The sequence below is a fragment of the Protopterus annectens genome, chromosome 16.part0, assembly GCF_019279795.1.
Source record: "Protopterus annectens isolate FY-2018-M chromosome 16.part0, PAN1.0, whole genome shotgun sequence".
Lineage (NCBI taxonomy): Eukaryota > Metazoa > Chordata > Ceratodontiformes > Protopteridae > Protopterus > Protopterus annectens.
Window position 1 is genome coordinate 77036710 of NC_056750.1, and position 16338 is coordinate 77053047.

At 36.9% G+C, this 16338-nt stretch overlaps 1 long non-coding RNA gene across 1 annotated transcript; it reads left to right on the top strand.

Annotated features, from left to right (window-relative positions):
• The first annotated feature begins 9756 nt into the window (after positions 1 to 9756).
• LOC122790705 lies at positions 9757 to 14692 on the top strand. The gene is made up of 3 exons (XR_006363033.1): positions 9757 to 9790; positions 10321 to 10326; positions 14620 to 14692. It is a non-coding gene; the product is annotated as an uncharacterized LOC122790705 (long non-coding RNA).
• Positions 14693 to 16338: the final 1646 nt, after the last annotated feature.

The following is a 16338-nucleotide window of genomic DNA, read 5'->3' on the forward strand; positions in this document are numbered from 1 at the left end:
CAAACGTGTTTCATGAAAAACAATCTGAAATGTCATTTGCAAATGGAACTGCACAATGGCACACAATAGGTTGGCAGAAGGTTCCCTAACATGACTCCCATGAAAATTTGATGCCAAATGCAACATGCTGGGAAAGTTATAACATTACAGAAGGATCAGTTAGTTGGAATGGAAGTTGAAAAATCATGAAATAAACCATTAGTTTTCAAATCTTTTTTTTTTTTTTTAACAAATGCTCATTGCTCTGCCAGTATACTTTCAGCTTACATTTTCTATTTACCATCCAGGGGTTACTATCTGACTTGTGATACTGGACTTATGCAGCTTAGAGCCAAAATGTCCTTTATGAAAGTTATATTTTACACATGGAACTGTGCAATGGTATATAGGCACATCACAGTCTGACCAAAGGATTTGTAAAAGGATTACCTTGAAATTTCATACCAAAACTACACAGAATTAAAAAAAAGTTAAGTTATAATGCTGCATAACAATCTTGTGACTACGATGGCACAGAGAGTTAAGGTGATGAGCTGTAATTCCTGTGGTACCGGGTTTGATCCACTCAGTCCTCATTTGCCTGTTGTGTCACATTGAGCAAGTCACTAAACCAGACAGTGCTTGAGGGTGACTGGGGATTTAGGGTTAGGTTCCTCAATGGTCCCTTTGACTGCAAGCCTTGTAACTCCCTATGAAATCATTAAAGGGGAACAGGAACTATTTTGCATTAAAATATTCAACAAAACATATGGTTATCATGCATAAACCATTAAATGCAAAATTGGAACTGCAAAAGAGAAAATAAAGATCAGTTTATAAGTGCAGTGAGACACATGGTATTATGCATATTACAGATGTTATGTTATGCACAGGGATAGTAAGTGATCCATTGCTGACAGCAACCCTGTGGATGCAGTAATATCTGTACTATGTATACCCCCTCATGTCTGTATAGACATATGCACATTATATATATATATATATATATATATATATATATATATATATATATATATGTGTGTGTGTGTGTGTGTGTGTGTGTGTGTGTGTATGTGTGTGTATGCATATATGGACGTATGCACTTGAGTAGATATACGTATGATGTGGTATAGAAGTCCTAGCAACTGCTGTGGGAAGGAAGATTCAAACCTGCCCTGACTAGAGGAGAACATCCCCTCTTCTTATAAAAGTGAGGGTCAGAGATGATAGGGCATACAGAAACTATATGAGGGGAGATATATGCATGGCATACAGGGCATTGTCAGACCCCACTCTGATGGACCTCTTGAATATCCACAAAACAAACAGTACCAGAATTACCTGTTCTAAAGACAAATCTTGCCTGTGATATAAATAGGACCTGCTGGAGAGATAGATATGTATCCCAGAGACTACCCCATCTATGGAACAGGCTCCCCATCCATGTGAAGCAGTGTTCCTCCCTAACCCAATTCAAGTGCAACATGGACAATTGGATGGGAAAATGGAAATTCATTCCTGGTTTGGCACCTATGTCTCTAATGCAAATAGGTAACCTGTAAACCTGTAAAAAGGATGGTGTAGTGGTACAGCGGTAGTGTTGCTACCTCACAGCAAGAGGTTTTCTGGTTTGATTCTCAGCTGGGTTGGCTTCTGTGTGGAGTCTGCATGTCCTCTCTGTGTTCATGTGGGTTTCCTCTGGGTGTTCTGTTTTCCTCCCACGTTTGAAAGACATGCATCTGGAGTGTTTTTCACCGGGCCTCCGCTAAAAATTGGCTTCATTCAAAGTCATACTTTCCCGGTAAACAAATGTTAAATAAATAAATGGTTCATCTCCCAGGCCCATGCTTACACTTATCAAGTGTATCAGAACTTGTCAGAGATTTGGGTTGCATGGCTAGGCTTAAAAAGGACCTTGTGGTCGTTACCCTAGTAAACACCTATGAACTTATACTGACTTCTCAATTTTAAATTATTTAATACACTATAAATAAAGCTCACTTGACTATAAAAGCAGTTTCCCATGGTTGCCTAATACTAATACACACACACACACACACACACACACACACATATATATATATATATATATATATATATATATATATATATATATATGGGTCTACTTCTCTTTATCAAATGGACTTTTCACCAAACTTCACATAACTGACATAACTTCTACAAAAACTCAGTATTTCGGAAGAAAATTTCAGTTAGAGAAAATAATGTAAAATGCATTGAATATCATGAAACAAAAGTAGCAGGACTACTTGTAAAGATAAATGTGATGCAGCAGACAAAATTAGGTGTGGCATGAATGACATTTTAATGTCTGTGCATCAGTGAAGGGATGATTACTTATAGAGTATGAGACATTTTCAGTGGCTATAGTTTTATTTTATAGTGATAGTGACCCAAGGATTGATCTATTCATTAAAACAGTTTTGATGTCTGGCCTCTTCAGTGGCATAGAGGGATTCAGTCCTGACTATGGCCCAGCTAACCTGTGTTTGATTAGAAGCTTGGGCAACTTATGGAGCAGCAAGGAGGGATGGGTGTGCTGTTCTGGAGAGGAGGGTGCTCTCCGATGATGCTCCGTAAGGGGAGGCATGGTCCATACAGGGGATTAGCCCTCAGACATGGTTGATTAGTGAAGGAGTGAGGAAAATGAAGTGGGTAGGGCACATAAAAAATAAACCCCTCTGGATGGAAGCAAAGATAGCTAAACCCTTGGGATGCTGTTAGCATTCATGACCAGCCCAGCAATTCTGGACTGTCTGGTGGAGTTAGGAGACCAACTGGTAGACCTGGTGTTGATGGACTGGGTCAGAAAGAATGATGTGCAAGGGTGGACCAAAAAAAAAACAGATTTGATTACTTTCTTCACTTGAAGATAAGGGTATCAGAAACTGAATATTTTGTTATTACAGTGGTCAGTATGATATGTTAACATTACTAGATAGTTTTCACAATATGCATGGTATGTGTAGATGACATTCACAATTTGTACAGTATTATATAATTAAACAGATTTTGTAATACAGCATCACAGCTGACACTATTTGGGCATCAGATCGCAACGTGGAGTGACACGGTCATTGTGACATGTTGGTCAAAGTGAGCTGTAGTAGTACCTGAAGAAACACTTAGTGAAGGCTACTTAATGAAATGCAGAATATAATAAATCAGGTTTCAGATGTGTAACTTATTTAATCACCACTGATCATGAGATATGGAAAAAGAGAAGATACTAGGAGGGTATTACAGATTTTGTTTAGGAAAACAAGAGTTACAGAAGACATGTTTTTAATGCATGTCAGAACAGATGGAAGCAAATGTAAGTTGTGGACAGATTTGTGGAAGTGCAAAATGTTTATGGGGCTAATGTAAAATGGCTGTTATATGCAGCGAAATACATGCATGTTAAACCCTGACCTTTTTAGTATGAAAGTTAAACACAGATGCATTTCTGAAGTTAGCACTGGTAAAGGAGACTTATTTATTCTTACTGAGAAAATGGAGACTATCTGACATGCATATACTGCACAATCTTTCCAAGTAGTGAAAAGAAATTTGAAATCATGAGAGTATATTTCAGGAATACGTTATACATATGCCAAAGCACCTGATAGCTCTTTAACAATAGCATTGTTAATCAATTTGTTTCCAAGTTGGAGATACAGAGAAATTTTTGAAATGCTCTTACCTATAGCATTATAAGTTTCATTTTGCTGTGCTTTATGCGCAGGACCTAAATGATGCAAAATAGGTACTCTGTGTTTGTGTGTGTGTGTGTGTGTGTGTGTGTGTGTGTGTGTGTGTGTGTGTGTGTGCGTGTGTGTGTGTGTGTGTGTGTGTGTGTGTCTGTGTGTCTGTGAGTAGTAGTACTCAAGCCATTAGGTGCACTTCTGAGGCACTACTCAGTGATTTGATGATAGAGACAATTAATAGGTTATCTGATACAGCTCTGGCTCAGGTCTCCTGTAGCCTCTTTCCTCAGTAAATAGAAAAGGTTAATTTATAAATTAAGGATGAATTAAAGGGAGAACTGTTAAGAAAATGGTGTTAAAGAGCAAGTGTCCGAGTGGATTTCTTCAAGTGGAATTATTTCAGACATTACTTGTAAGCAAGCTAGGACAGAAAGAAAATGTGTGTTGTATGAAATGATTTCAGACATCATGTAATGCAACATAATGGGAGTCTGCATTTGGAACTGCCTAGTGGATGGTACCAGTGGGCAGACACAGGACTATTGGGTACTAAAATGTCAAGTTATGTGGTATATCTGAGAGACAAAATGGACTCGAGTAATGGGAAACACATATATGCAGGCAATACAGAATGGAACTCTTTGAAGAAATTATTTGAAATTCCATTCAATGAAAGGAAGGTAGACTTTTTTTTTACCTTTATAAGGCTAGTAAGCTAGTCGCATGGCAGAAATGAGTGTTTGAGAGTCCAGAAAAGTCTGTAGGGTTTCTGTTAACGTGAAATGTACTGAAGCTGTAGCCACTGAATCGAAGGTCAGGAGTCCTGATAGGGAGGGATCCAGAACCAGTTTTATTGCAAAGGAGTTATGAGCCTAGACATTTGGTTTGTCAAGCCAGTGACTTTATTTGAGTGATACTTTATGTGAATGCCAAAGGGTTTGTGTGCAGAGACTTTAGTCTTATTCATACAATGTGACATTAACTGCTGAAACTTTTACATTTGTGCCCGGCCTATTCTATTTTTTTTTTTTTGCTTGTAAGGTACCAGTTGAAGGAACTTTTGTCATGTGAAAGTGCAATTATCTGGCAAGGAGAGATTTTTAAGTTAATTACTGTGTTTTTCTTTTTCAAAAGACTGTTACCCAAGTACTATATGTGAAAGTGTAGTTGGGACTGTCAACCCTATTCAGTATGGCACAGTTTTGTATAGTTGCCAGTGGAGTGGCTGTAAAATCAAAGCATTTGCTTTTATGATACTTTTCCATATTTCATTCCATTTTCAGCTTCTGTCTGGTGAAGTCTGTCTGCTTGTACATTTGCTTAAATAAAATGCCTTTGTTATTGAGAACTGTGGTATGTTTGCTGCCTACACATTCTACATTGCTGGATGCTGTGGGTAACAGATGCATTATATACTAACTGAAGTTCTGATTCTATCTGTCACTGCTGAATAAATGAGTGCCAATTCTCACAACAAGTAAAACATTCATTTTGTTGAAGGGTTGATGTACTGTCTGACGGTTTGTAGAATTGAAATTTGAGTACCATGAAGCAGCTGCTTGGAGTATTTGTTACTTTTCCTGAAGTAATAGCAGTGATAGCCAAGTCCGTCACCCAACCAAAGTCTGTACCTCCTGTTAGGCCTTTCAGATGTGATGAAAACCTTGAGACATACCTAGTGACTTGTGAAAGAATTGCCAGGCAAAGGGGCTAAGATTGATCTATCCTCTCTCAAGGTTTAGCAACATATCTTGTTGCAGTACCCCTCTGTGCTTATATAGATAACTGAAGTATACTCCTCTGTGCTTATACAGATAACTGAAGTATACCCCTCTGTGCTTATATAGATAACTGAAGTATACCCCTTTGTGCTTATATAGATAACTGAAGTATACCCCTCTGTGCTTATACAGATAACTGAAGTATACCCCTCTGTTCTTATATAGATAACTGAAGTATACTCCTCTGTGCTTATATAGATAACTGAAGTATACCCCTCTGTGCTTATATAGATAACTGAAGTATACCCCTCTGTGCTTATATAGATAACTGAAGTATACCCCTCTGTGCTTATATAGATAACTGAAGTATATCCCTCTGTGCTTATATAGATAACTGAAGTATACCCCTCTGTGCTTATATAGATAACTGAAGTATACCCCTCTGTGCTTATATAGATAACTGAAGTATACCCCTCTGTGCTTATATAGATAACTGAAGTATACCCCTCTGTGCTTATATAGATAACTGAAGTATACCCCTCTGTGCTTATATAGATAACTGAAGTATATCCCTCTGTGCTTATATAGATTACTGAAGTATACCCCTCTGTGCTTATATAGATAACTGGAGTATACCCCTCTGTGCCTATAGAGATTACTGAAGTATACCCCTCTGTGCCTATATAGATTACTGAAGTATATCCCTCTGTGCTTATATAGATAACTGAAGTATACCCCTCTGTGTTTATATAGATAACTGAAGTATACCCCTCTGTGCTTATATAGATAACTGAAGTATACCCCTCTGTGCTTATACAGATAACTGAAGTATACCCCTCTGTGCTTATACAGATAACTGAAGTATATCCCTCTGTGCTTATATAGATAACTGAAGTATACCCCTCTGTGCTTATATAGATAACTGAAGTATACCCCTCTGTGCTTATATAGATAACTGAAGTATACCCCTCTGTGCTTATATAGATAAGTATACACCTCTGTGCTTATACAGATAACTGAAGTATATATACAGATAACTGAAGTATACCCCTCTGTGCTTATATAGATAACTGAAGTATACCCCTCTGTGCTTATATAGATAACTGAAGTATACCCCTCTGTGCTTATATAGATAACTGAAGTATACCCCTCTGTGCTTATATAGATAACTGAAGTATAGAGAGTGGTTATTTGGACAAAGTAAGAAAGAGTTCACTGTCAAGAGCTGAGTTCACTTTGGAGGCATAAAGCCTTAAAGTTTCCTGAATGTGAATTTTCCAGATCTAAAATTGTAAGAGCACAGCTATTTCAGCTGAAATGCGTTATAAAGTTTTGTTTCGGATCAGAGGGTAAAAAGAGGAGTTTTGTATGTAAATAAACAGGAAGAGGGTCTCAATAGTCAGGAAAATATGTTAGAAATATTAGCAATAGACATAGCGAGCATGGCTGAGTACTGTTAAATGAGAGGTTTGTCAAACAGACCCATAATATGATGAAAGCTATTGTGCTATGACAGTGTATTAAGTAATGAAACTGTAAACATATTAAAAGGGAACATGTCTTCCATCCTATGCTTCAAATGTAGGAATCAGGAACATATCGCTAAATATTATAGGGGGAAGTTAGAGACCCCATTTCAAGCCATTAAGGATGTGGAGGGGAGATGAAGTCATGGAATGTGATCAAATCAGAACTGGGCTGGTTAAGGCCATGTTCTGTTATTGTGCTACTGCAAAAGTGAATCTGTATGTAATAAAAATTGAGCTACACGGACTCTTAGATTCTAGTAACATGGTTACCTTAGAGAAGGACCAATATTTTTGATAGAAAAAGGCTCACTCTCTGTAAGCCACTGTGGTTGCATGCATTAACAAGGAGGAAAGACAATACCCAGTCACCCAGGTGGAGATTCCTAAACTCAGTGGCTGTCATACCTTATCTCATTTGTGATGTAACCATTGAGAAGTGTTTCCTCTTTAAGGATCTATGGACACAGTGGGAGGGAGATAACTCTAAACAACCTGGCATACCCTCAGCCAAAGAGGTGGAACCAAAACATCCCATTGGTTTTCAGTTCACAGGAGCATCCGCCCATCTACAGAACAATAGTGGCAGGAACTAGGACAAGAAAATGTCCCTCAGTGGAAACAGAGGTAAATCCCAGAGATGAAATAAGAAATCCAAAGCAATGCGTAACTAGACAAAATGATCCTTTAATAACACACAAAAAATCAACATGCACAAAGCACCTCAGACTGAGCGCTTTCACCTGCTAACAGTCAGGCATCATCAGAGTCATACTGGTGCAGTTCAAAATGCATTTAAATAAGGAACCAAGTGCTGACATCATATCCTGCTAGTACCAAGTGCTGACATCATATCCTGCCAGTTTAGCATGTAGAAAAGACTTGAATATTTGAATTCTTAGCACAGAAAAAATTATATAAAAATGCTAACTGTTAAAATACACATAAAAATACTTTGAATAAAGTAAAATTAGCTACTATTTTTATACACAAACATAATACCCTAAACCCAAAACCACAACTCTTACTATTAAGACAATTATGAAGTAAAATGTATTTTTCAGCTGATGTTGAAATACATAGCATGCATCATGTACCCATTTCAAAAATATGTTTTGATGTCTTTCAGATATTTTGCAAACATTTTAAGCATGCTAAAACACACTCATACTTATACACACTTAGACACATTGGGCCCTCATTTTTAGTACACCAGCCATGGAAATGGACTCATTAATGGCTGGTTTAACCTTGGCATTTAGCCTTAGTTGCCATTCCATTTCCCTCACCTGCAAACACAAATCCTGGTCACCTCCCCTGGCATCGGTGTATTCTCTGTCTGTTACAAAGAAAATAAACTTTTTGAAATTAGCACAAACAAGACTATGTGTGTATAAAGCACTAGCTCTTTTTGCATTTCTAATGTCTGTATTGTGCTCCATAATTCTCACATGCAACCTCCTAACCGTCTTCTGCACATAAAATGCAGGGCATGAGGTGCATGTAGCCAGGTATACCACTAATTTGATGTTACAGTTGCAGTGCCCTGGACACCTCAAAGTCTTGTCGTAAGAATCTACCTGAACATACGATCCATCATTAATAAACCTGCATGTGGAACAACTTCCACACCTGTGCATCTTGTATAGTAACAAATTCCTCATCATACCAGTGTCCTTTTCTAAAATCTCTGATATTCCTGCCCCTGCTATAAACCACTTTGGGCTGAAGACCAAGTCTGCTCTGAAAGTCAGCATCAGATACACCTTTCCAAGCTTTCCTGATACTTCGTCTTAGATCAGGGGCATCATGAGTGTATGGAACACCCATAGCATCAAATTTGTTTCTGTCATGCAAGCTGATATCCAAATTCATCCTACCAACACAATCATCCCCAGAATTATCCAAACTAATCTTCAGAATAGGTCTAAATTTAGTGGTCCGATTTCTAATGACCTCCTTTTGAGTGTCAAGCAAGAGCTTGATAGGGTATACTTGTTAGAAAAATATATATTCACATATATGCTGCCTAGAAAAATATATATTCACATATATGCTGCCTAAAAAATATATATATTCACATATATGCTGCTTAAAAAAATATGTATTCAAACATTCAGACATATATAAGTTGTGTGGTCAGATATATAGAGAAATGTGTGCTTTAGACAGGAATAAATGTGCTCAAATCTATATGGAGAGCAAAGGTTGAAAAATAGTATAATATGTAATGCATTTAATTCTATTTTACTAGAATAATAGTAGAAATAAGGACATTGTGACTGACCAGGTGCTTGCAAGGCTGTAATATTCTCATGGGAAAGTAACTTTTTAAAAATTGTAATATCAGCATTCTTTCTATGAATGATCATGATGTAAAAACCCTGTCACTGACCACGTCAGTGAGGTGGGCAAAAGCTGATAGCAAACAATATAAATGACATGTGTTTCACTAATAAAACTAGACAAAATTCTGTACAAGTTTGTGTATGGTTTTTTGCCTCCTAATGTACATTAGAGTATTTGTAAATTAGATACTTGAGTTTCCTGCATTACTGTCTGTTATTGACTGTCATTTTAAAAATGCCTAATGATTTTTACAGTCTGATTTTAACAATTTATTTAAAATTTTGGTCCTTCGGACCGGAATTCCCTTGGTAAGCTGCAGGTCACAGAGTGCATGGGTGGTTATAAATCTGCAGGGAGAAGCTGCCAAACCAAAATGGTTCTTCTTAAAGTGAAAAGACCTCCGACTGAATTGTTGTGTGTAAAGAGGCTGTCCACTTTCTGATCTGTGGCTGAAAAGCGGAAGACTGGGCCCCAAGAAGACAAAACAGCAGTAGCGGAGGCTCAGGTAAGAAAAATTTCCCTCTTTGTCTTTGTTTTAGATCAGGGACCAGGTTACACTGTGCTATTGCTAAGGTTTGTGATAGCAGGGAGAGAGAGTCAAAGTATTGTATCTTGAGTCATAGATCAGGGAATAACAAAGCAAAGTAAACAGTCATTCTAGACACTACTGTGGATATGGGGAAATAAGATACCACGTGGTACAAGAGAAGGGTTACGTAACAGTCTTTTTAAGACATGGGAGATCAGTGCACTAAGAGATCACGAGATCCGCTAACGGATAATGTGAAGCATATGCAATTGCAGTAAGCAGATAATGTGAGATATTTTGCAAAATATGTTAACAACTATAAATTTGATAGTAAACTAGATAAACTTTCACTAGTTAAACTCCTTAAACAAGCTTTAATCTGATGCAGGGCGTCAGGCAAAAGAAAACAGCACCAACTAGGCATACCTCAAGCACATAGGTGGATTGAGGAAGCAAATTGTAAAAAAACAAAAGCTTAAATTCTGAAACATTTTTAGACAACAGAGTGAAAGGTCTAACAGACAGAATCTCTAAAAAATGAAAACTTAGAGCAGACTGGACTTGCATTAATTAATGCATACAACAGGAAAATGAGACAGTAGATGGATATTATGCTAGATTATTAAAATGCTTTAAACAACAATTAAAAAAATACATTTTTAAAAGGTTGCATTGCCTCTGTTAGTAGCTTTATTACAAGGCATATGATAGATCACTGAACAAGCAGGCTGCAAGCCTTACTTGAGTATGCTAGACGTACTGAAAGACACTTTAATAGTAAAAAGAAAAAAAGGCACAAGTCTTCACTGCTGAAGACGGGGCTGAAGTATTTGTATTACAGTCAGGTAAAAAGGGCATCTAGCTAGGGACTATAAACAAAATAAAAAAGCAATGACAGAAGATAAAGGAGATGTGGACTGACTATATGATAGTGATAATAACCAAAAATCATCAGGAAAGGTTAATAAACAAAAAAAAAATGTGAATGTAGTAGAGGGAATAGAGGAAGTACAAACAGATGTAGAGGATAAAAATGAAAATAAAATTTTAGATTTAGCATTGTTGAGCCTGGAGCTCTACCTAGCAAATACAAAACCAGAAGTAACACTTCTGGTTTCCTGTGTGACTCAGGAGCGTCACGGACTTTGATACACCCCTCCAAGTTACCAAAACATTCTGAATCACCTGATTATATATTAGTAAAAGCAGCAAATGGACAGCTATACAGGGAACCACTTTCCCATAATATAGCAATAACTGACCCTGTTTCAGGTATGACTCAGAAAAGTAAAATTGTAGTTTCTGCAAAATATCCAGTAAACTTACTGGGAAGAGACCTTGTGCAGATATTTGGCATAGCAGTAGTTCCTACCATGCAGGGTATGGAAGCACAAAGACAAATGGATGCTTTTGTGGTGTGATCAGAGGGTGAAGCCTATTATTGGTACAGCCAGGACCTAGTTATGATTGGTCCAGGGGCAGTAACCAAAGAACTGATAAACGTAGCCATCAGTAAGGTACCCTCCCTTGACACTGATCAGCAGCACTTGTTACATTGTACTCCATACTACTGTAGCACACCAGGACCTGATAAGAAATATAAGTAAGAATCCTGCTGACAAATTAATATTACAAACTTTATGCTGGGATACTGAGGGAAACAGTGTAGTAAGCTGTTCATTACCTCAGGAGTTCATGAGATTGTATAAGTCCAATAGACTGCCACATGTCAGCTTGACAAAAAACAAAAGTGTTAAATGGGCAGACTTAAAAAAAAAGGTAACAAAATGGGAAAACAGACTGATTTAAAAATGTCAGGACAAGGGATATAAAACAAAACTGAATTGGTTGACACAGACACATACAGCTGTACACTTGCAATCTAGTAAGGACAGCTGATTAGCATTTTATTAAAAGAAAAGAAGAGGCCTTGTGTAAAATTCCAACAACTCTGTGGTCAACAGGCAAGTTAAATGTAGGGCTTATTCAAGCAGCAGGACCAGTTACAATTACCCCAAAGTCAGCTTTTAGACCACAGAAAAGACAATACATTTTGGAAAGAATGCAAAAGTAAAAATTAAGCCTATAATAAGCAGCATTACTCAAAAAGGAGTACTGGTAGAATCTCCTGATTCACCATGTGATACACCCTATTTCCTGTTAAAAAGCAAACGGGAATGGCAGATGGTACAAGATTTATGAGCTGTAAATAATGCAGTAATACCTAGAGCACCTGTGCCAGACCCACATACCTTGTTAAATGATTTAAAGCCACAACAGAAGTATTTTACTGTGGTAGATATAAGCAATGCTTTCTTTTCAATACCTATACATCCTGATAGTCAATATTGGTTTGCATTTACATTTCAGGGTAAAAGGTATACATATACTCGACTACCACAGGGATATTGTGAGAGCCCAATAATATTTGCACAAAAATGGCTAGCAACCTGGCAGGGTCTACCCACCAGAAGGTAGTCAAATTTTACTTTATGTAAATGACATCTTGCTAGCAGCACCCAGCAGCAGTGCAGGGTGAATACAGTAGCATTATTAAAATTTTTAGTAATACAAGGACACAAAGTAAACAAAAGTAAGTTACAACGTTGGAAAAAAAACACAGGTTAGATACCTGGAATATGTGATATTCAATAAAGGTAAAATACTAGATAATGGGAAAGAAAAAAAAAAAACAGCAATTTTGCAAGCACCCAAACCAACAACTAAAAAAAAAATAATGTCTTTCTTAGGTACAACTAATTTTTGTTGGAACTGGGTACCAAATTATTTTACAATGGAAAACAAAAGCAGAAATGGCTTTCTGCAGGTTAAAGCAGTTAATAGCTTCTTCATTAGTTTTAAGACTTCCAAGTTATCACAAACGTTTTTTTTTTTTAGACCATAGATTGTAAGCAATGGTACATGACATCAGTATTAAAGCAACAACATGGGGATAAGCAATGCCCCATAAGCTTACTATTCATCACAGTTAGACCCAGTGGTGCAATCTTTGCCTCACTGTGTACAAGCAGTAGTTGCAGCAGCAATGGCAGTGCAGGCTTCAGCCTCAGTGGTGTTATTCCACCCTCTCACATTGAGAATGCCTCATGCAGTTGCAATAGTTCTGCTACAAAGAAAAAGTTGCATACCTTTCTCCTGCTAGACATCTTTCATGTATGACCATACTGCTGAGTCAACCTCATATCAACAGTTAGCTTTACCTAGACAAGATCTTACAGATATGCCCTTGGATGATGCTGAGGTGACATATTACGTGGATGGCTCATGCAAAAGGGGTCCTACAGGGAAAAATCTGGTGGGGTATGCAGTAGTTACAGACACTAAAAATTTAAAAGCACAAACTTTGCCACACAACTTGTATGCTCAAGCAGCAGAACTGGTAGTTTTGACAGGAGCATGTATTTTAGTAAAAGGCAAAAAAGTAAACATATATACTGATAATCAGTATGCTTTTTCTACAGTGCATGTGTTTGCACAACAATAAATAAAATAGAGGGATGATTACATCCAGTGCAAAACCTATTAATCATAATTTATTTTGGAGCTATTAAAATCTATTCAGTTGCCTACCAAAGTAGCTATTTGTAAATGTGTAGCTCATACAAAACAACAGGATAAGATTTCAAAAGGTAATGCAGATGCAGCTGCAAAGCAAGCAGCCTCAGACTCAGAAACTTTATTTTTGAATGAAAAATTACAACCCTTTGAGATTTTAGATTTAGACATGTTAAAAACAATGCAAATGCTTACTACAAAAGCAAAAAACAAAACTGGGTAAAACAAGGTGCAATTTTTGAAAATGGACTGTACATTTCCAAAGGAAAAAAAAAAAAAAACAATATTGCCGTCTAATTTATTTAAATATGCAGCTTTGTTGAGCCATGGGCAGAGCCATGTCTCAACAGGGATGGTACAGTTAGTAAATAAAATATTCCAAACATATGGATACATAAATTATACAATAAAATTTTGTGCAGCTTGTCATACTTGTAACAAGCACCATGCACAAGGAGCATTTAAAACAAGCAAGGAGTTTCCTACACCACCATATCCATTCCATACTATTTGTATGGACTTCATAGAGTTGAATAAATGTGAAGGAAAGAAATACTGTTTAGTGATCATAGATATGTTTTCAAAATGGGTAGAAGCTTTTCCAACCAGGAATCCGGATGCAGCAACAGTGGCAAAGGCCCTAGTAAAGGAAATAATTCCTAGATTTGGCATACGGAAAGAATCTATAGTGGCAATGGGACACATTTTGTCAATCAGACAATTCAACAACTTGGGAGATTTTTGGGATTTCCTTAAGGAATCACTGCTTACCACCCACAGTCAGCAGGACTGGTGGAGAGGTACAATGGGATTTTAAAAACAAGTTAAGGAAGTTGATGAGTGAGACTCAGAAAATTGGATTTGCTGTTTACCTCTAGCATTGCTGAGCATGAAAACAGTAACAAATGTAAAGGGTCTAATCCCCTTTGGAAGGGCATATTATGTGCCTCAGTAAAAAGCTCTCATGCCTGCAGAGCTGGAGGCTGACAGTTCACTAGCTAATTATATAAAGAAACTGTTAATAAATAAATCTGTTTTGCAGTTTAACTCTTTTTCAGACAAAAGAACTTTCAGCTGAATAAGAACTTTGTGACTGATACACAAGGGCAAAATGGCCAAGAGTAAAGCAAACAAAAAGCAGAGCAACCCAAGAACTATTGCATATTTGTTGACTAAATATGACAATTTTTCTCTTATTGTGGTTTTTCTGCACTGCACCAAACCAAAAGTGAGAAGACGTGATAAACTGTTTATAGACTGGCATCCAAACTTTAACACATACCTGGCCATGAAGCAAGTGTATACAGAGACTATAAACTTTTCAAATTGCTGGGTTTGTACAGCTATACCAACAGCATATAAAAGACTGTAATGCCCACTGTCCCTTTGTGGATAAAATGAGACTTTGGAAAGTTTTTTTATACAGAAACTGTGAGATCACAGGACAAAATTGCTTTATTTTTACCTGTCACACAAAAAGGAGTTGTATGTTTCTACAAAAGTGATACCCTCCAGGTGGGCTGGAGTAATGGTAATATAACAATGTCTTATAAATGTTACATTAAAGTCAAAAGTGGGGGCACTGTTTGTAATACTAACCATGATTCATATCTGAGTTCAATGAAAACTACATTAAATGCAGTATGTGACAATCCAGTCTTAACTAAGCAATTGTCTATTAAGGATAGAAAAATGTTTCATGCAGGAATAACACGTATTAGTACCAAAGTAATGATTTTATTTGTGGGAAAAAGGCATATAAATGGTTACCAGAGAATTGGTCCGGCAGTTGTTTTTTGGGTTATCTGGTTTCAGCAATAAGACATACTGCAGAATTACCTTTGGGTAAAATACAAAACGTAAGGAAAACAGCTCGAGAATCTGAAGGTCCAGTTAAAAAAACCTGTGAATCCAGTTGGAAAAATCGAAGCTGGTTGGAAAGACCATAATTCAGTGAAAGACAAAAGTAAATTAACTCATATGGACTTGGGCAACAGTGTTATATCCAGGGCAGGAATACCACCAGCCTATGGAGCAGTCAAATCGATCTGGGAGCTGAGAAAGCTGTCAAGAAGTCATGAGCAATTTCCACCCTAGAATTGGTGACTGATAAACTAAATGCAATAAGAACTGTTGTGCTACAAAATCGAATGGCTCTTTACTTCACCCTAGCGGCAAGAGGTGGTACACGAAGAAGAATGCTGTGCTTTTATCCCTGAGGATCGTCACGAGACAAATAACCACCTAGAGGTAATTCAGCAAGTATCAACAATGACTAAACCAGACCCAAACCCACTGATGGACTTTTTCCAGAATCTGTTTGGGGGTGGGTTCCATCCTATTAAACACTTAATTGCTATTTGTGTGGGTATACTCCTAATAGGAGCATGTGTTTACTGTGAAATTCCCTGCATGAAAAGATTAATCAAAAATTTGTTGATATATCTGTTACTAAAACTTTTTACCAAAGTGTTGAAATTGAAAGATTAATTTCAGATGATGCTTTTTCTGAAATATAAAATAAATGACTTACTTAGCTGAAAGTCCTTGAAAGGAAAAGGCTAAGAAATGAAATGATATTGTTTATGTTTCAAATAGAATGAAATGCATTAACAGGAGGGAGAATGTTAGAAAAATATATATTCACATATATGCTGCCTAGAAAAATATATATTCACATATATGCTGCCTAAAAAAATATATATTCACATATATGCTGCTTAAAAAATATGTATTCAAACATTCAGACATATATAAGTTGTGTGGTCAGATATATAGAGAAATGTGTGCTTTAGACAGGAATAAATGTGCTCAAATCTATATGGAGAGCAAAGGTTGAAAAATAGTATAATATGTAATGCATTTAATTCTGTTTTACTAGAATAATAGTAGAAATAAACTATATTATTGCTTGAAGCATAAGCTGCAGTATAATTAGAAACTTGGCC